Consider the following 5,187-nt stretch of genomic DNA (forward strand, 5'->3'; position numbering starts at 1 on the left):
TAATAAGGAGAAACATTTGTGTGTCCTTTTCTGTGCTAACAACATCCATTAAAGGCCCTTGATTTGACATTCAGAGCATTATGAAGCAGCAGCATTGTTTATGTAAATATAAAGTGGATTAATGTCTCCCATTACGAAGTCGCTTCGAAGGGCTTTTAAAAACATAGCCGGTCTGGCTAGCTCATGGCCGCCTTGTAGACATTAATAATCCTACTATAACAAAGCTATGACCTGCTTTGCTCTCCCTCTGATTGGCCATTCTCTGATATCCTAACCCTAACCAAGCTTCGCCGATAGAAAGTCCAACCAACGAAGGCCCCCAGTGCGAGCCATTTAGTGGGCCTTTCTTCACCGTGCAGGATTGGTCACTTAGACTCCGCCCCCTTTGGGTAAACACTGTTAGCTGCAGCACTGTAGCCGATGTTGCCGCTGCTAGACCTGTTAGCACAGTTAACAGCTGGTTGAGAGCCACGCAGAATTCAGAATCTCAGACTTCAACTTTAGTATATTTATAGTGCACCCTCACACCCACACCCCTATCATACACTTAAACATGTTCATACAACAACAAGAATGTTTCCCACATATATATGGTATTTATAATGTTTTTTTGTGACAGAAATTGGGTTTTCAAGGCTAATGGTAAAGCAGCATATACTGTAGACTTAAGTTAACATTTCAATAGCAGTTAAATGTTTTAGTATTTCTTGTAAAACTACACTATTGTTAGACGTCTGATACTTCACGGGACATAAGAACTCTACTGAAATCCCTATTTTTTAAATTTTAAAGCATATTTTCAACCATGTATACAATGTTGGCAACAAAAATCTAAATGTTGGTCTAACTTACAAACCTGGCAACACAACATGTTTGGAAAAACAGGTACCGGGTACCATCCAAACCTGAAAACACAACAACAAAACATCAGTGCGTGGCAACGGACGACCACAAGCACGCACGCGTACTTCCCTTTCTTATGTAAATCTGGCAAAAAAATAAGGGAAACCCCAACTAGCCTCATGTTTACTGAGCAGAATCAATGCAATGTTCAACACAAGTGACGCAAACACACACAGATAAAAAGGCTGCCGATATAAATCTCTGCACAATGGACCTGTGATCCTCACAGAGCGGGAGAGACCGGGGCTTCATTCCAGCAAATATCAAGAACTGCATTTCTTCTTTCCAGGCGTGTGAAGATGTGGCCGCTGAGTCTTCAGGTTGTTGTCGTCTCTGTTTTTCTACAGGTAGGTAACAAAATAAATGGAAATAAAAAAGAATATTTATACTGAAACTCTGTGAGGAGAACTTAGCCTCCAATTTGAAGATACAGTATGTTTATTTGTTCAGCACTTACGTAAACACTAAAGAACTTTAACGTGCAGTTCACAATGTTTGGCAGTGCAGGGAAATTAAAATATTTTGGGGGGAAATAAAGTGAAGATTATTTATTTATTAAGGTTGTATATAAAATCACACAATTGTATGAACAATTACAAATCTTTATTTAGTATTTCAATCTTGTTTAGACTAACAGACCAAAACATTGGGCTGTAGATATATGTGATTAAGTCTTCTATTAGAAAAGGTGACTCATACCAACTGGAAGTTATAACATGTTATAAAGTGTATTGTATATATTTTATGTATTATTCAGACTTGATATGATTAAGAAGAGAAAGAATGAATTATTTTTGGTGAAAAGCTTGCAGAATGTTTTTATAAGCTCTCAAGACGATACGTATGCTAATTTAATAAACAAGATATTACTTTTTATTCATTTTCAGTATAGAAATGTTTTATCAGTGATTACCAATGTATGGAAACACACTTATGTGTCTGCGTTGTTTGTTTCTTTTAACAAAGGTGTGTTTCCTGTATCTTTGTGACAGTTATATAAAAATACATTAAATTGTTTCGGTTCAGTTGCAGTGCAGCAATCAGCAAAACATCTAAAAAAGATAATTCATTCATCAAAAGCAGCAAACAAGTGTTTTTGAAGTTGTCTATGAATAGATAATGAATCTTAAGTTACTGTTTAAGCTATTTAAAAGTATGGCTCTTTATTAATTTCTTTCATTTGAATGTTCTTTAAATTATAAAACATTACGTCAAGCAAAAGAGAAGAACATACAGCACACAATAATCTGTAATTAAATGTGGTCGACAGTAAAATAAATATTAAACCGACCGTCCTCTTTCAGGTGCCGGGTGTTTCTCATCGTGCCTCATCGTGGGCTCGGTAGCCAACTGTGGCTCCCAGAACCTCCGCTGGGTTCCTCCTCTCCGCCCACATTACCCACCTGTACCTGGAGATGAACCACATCCGTGAGATCAACTCCACCTCCCTGTCGGGCCTGGAGGAGCTGCAGGAGCTGGACCTTGGACGACAGTACGTGCCTCTTGTGATCAGGAACGACGCCTTCAGCGGGCAACGGCGCCTGAGGAGGCTGGTGCTCGGCTTCAACGTCGGCCTTCAACTGGAGCTGCGGGCGTTCGCCGGACTGTCGGATTTGCAGAACCTTTACCTGGATTACTGTTCTCTCCAAGAGTCCATACTGAAGGACAACTACCTGGAGCCACTGTCCTCCTTAGAGACTCTCGACCTCTTTGGTAACAAGATAAAAAGACTCCAGCCCTCGATGTTCTTCACGAACATGACTCATTTGAACGCTTTGAATCTCAAGCTGAACCAAATCGACAAAATATGTGAGTCTGATCTGGCTGGTTTCAAAGGAAAGAACTTCAAGGTCCTAAACTTGAACTCTGTTCACCTTAAGGCCATGTTTCATCGACATTTTGACTGGCAGGGATGTGGGAATCCTTTCAGAGGAATGTCCTTTGAGACACTTGACATATCCAACAACGCGTTGGGTGTGGCTGAGTCCAAGAAGCTTTTCACAGCCATTAAGGGGACGAAGATCTCCCATCTCAAACTGTCAGGATACATGGGCAAAGGATTCTCCTTCAACAATTTCCCTGATCCAGACCGCAGTACGTTTGCAGGCCTGAATGACAGCGCGGTCCGCATCCTGGATCTGTCTAAGAACCGGGTATTTGCTTTGCAACAGGGGGTTTTTAGTTCACTGAAAGAAGTGCAAATTATTGACCTTTCCCAAAACAGAGTGAATCAGATACACAAACATGCCTTTGAAGGTCTTCAAGGGCATTTAAAAACACTCAACCTGTCACACAACCTGCTGGGGGAAATCCGTTCTTACACTTTTGCTTCACTGACAAACCTGAGGGTGTTGGACTTGTCCTACAATCACATCGGCGCTCTGGGCTTTGGCTCCTTTCGTGGACTCCCACAATTAAAAGCATTATATCTGACAGGAAATTCTTTGCGAGACCTTGGCTTCCCTGCATCTCTCCCCAGCTTAGACTTTCTGCTTTTGAAGGACAATAAACTGACGTCGGTAAGCAGTCTCACGCACTTTGCCGGTAATATTTTGCATCTGGACATTCAGGACAACAGATTAACAAACCTGGGGACGTCAACGGTTGTTGACTAGACTGAAGCGCCTCCAGAATCTCCTTTACGGAGGAAACACAATCAGATGGTGCAGACTGGCTTCAGCAGTTGGTTCGAATAAGGTCCAAGCTCTGGATCTTCACGGCAGCTCTCTGCAGTCTGTGTGGTCTCAGGGGAGATGCCTGAATCTGTTTGACAACCTTGGGCACGTGAGGGGTCTGAACTTGAGCCTCAATGCTCTTCAGTCTCTTCCTCAGGGCCTGTTCAAGGGCCTCACCTCAGTGGTGGAGATGGACCTCTCATCCAACAGCTTGACCTATATCCGGCCGGATGTGTTGCCGAAGAGTCTCAAAGCCCTCGTTCTGTCCAACAACTTCATAGCCTCCCCCGATCCCGACGCTTTTCGCTTTCTAAGCATCCTCGACCTGAAGATGAACCGATTTCACTGCGATTCTGACCTGAAGTGCTTCCTGACTTGGCTGCGTGAGACCAACGTGACCCTTCTCAGTCCGGCTGAGGAGCTCAGGTGTGAATTTCCTTCTGATCTCTATGAGGTTCCTGTGTTAGAGTTCTCTGCTCAGACCACACAGCAGAAAACCAGCAACTAAGAGTGTGTTTGAGCATTCAGGGGGAGACCTAGAGAATCACAGGGAATCCAACACAATATGTCATGTTGATTTGTTGAATCTCCGTATGATCGTAATCTTTTTAAATGATGATGAAATCCCTGAATGAACTTCACATGTGTAAAGGAACATGTTAAGCATTTTCAGACGGTATTTAAACAAAAGTGTATGTTGTAATTTCCATGATTTAATTAAATAAAATAATAAATGTACAACTTTATCTATTGTGACCTGTGATATGAATTACTAATGTACTTTCCGCTGCATGACCATCAACGTTTTTCTCAGGAACAACAAGATGGAAACAAATTATAAAATCAAAACCTTTTCATGGCTTTATAAAAAATTCAATTAGTAGGTTTTGTTTTGTTGATATTATGTTTAGCCAGTGGTGGAAGAATATCTCAGATCTTACTTCCACAGTTTAGAAGTACTCTGTGACAAGTAAAAGTCCTGTCTTCAATATTGTATGAAAGTCAAAGTTCAAAAGTATTACATTAAAATGTACTTTAAGTACCAATAATTCATAATAAATTATATATCATGTGATTTGTTTATAGTAATTGATGGGTTATGTGTGAGTTACTGCAGCTGGTAACGGTGGTTAATCACTTCTTGTATACTTCTGGTAGAGCTCAATGATCATTTATACCACTATATCACTATTTGCGGATCATAATTTGTATTGATAATCTGAATCTGCTAATAACTAATTAATAAAATTTTAAAATAAGTGTTGTGTGGTAAAACGTTTGGCAGTAAATGCATACTGGGAAAAAACTACAGCCCACAATGAACTAGCAGGTGTAGAAACTGGACGGATGAATGAGTTCTCTTAAAACACCACACACACCTTTAGGACTGAGGACTGACCCGCTGTCAACGCGGTTCTGAGGGTTCTCTTGCATACATTTTTAACCCTTTATGCTCTCCATAATCCTCCTTTCTGCTGAGTTTATGTGCATACCCATGTTACCAAACTATTCAGGATGATTCATTTATATTTAGGAGGATGTAATACGTCTCAATACATAGTTTGTCAAATGCAGTAAGCAGAAAGTCCTTCTGCATGTGTTGTGTGTG

The 5,187-nt window shown here is 40.7% G+C and overlaps 1 pseudogene; it reads left to right on the forward strand.

The window, feature by feature from the left end:
* The first annotated feature begins 1,160 nt into the window (after positions 1-1,160).
* Positions 1,161-4,324, forward strand: LOC130202524 (toll-like receptor 5; annotated as a pseudogene).
* The last annotated feature ends 863 nt before the right edge of the window (positions 4,325-5,187 follow it).

Source organism: Pseudoliparis swirei, chromosome 12 (genome assembly GCF_029220125.1).
Source record: "Pseudoliparis swirei isolate HS2019 ecotype Mariana Trench chromosome 12, NWPU_hadal_v1, whole genome shotgun sequence".
Taxonomy (NCBI): Eukaryota; Metazoa; Chordata; class Actinopteri; order Perciformes; family Liparidae; genus Pseudoliparis; species Pseudoliparis swirei.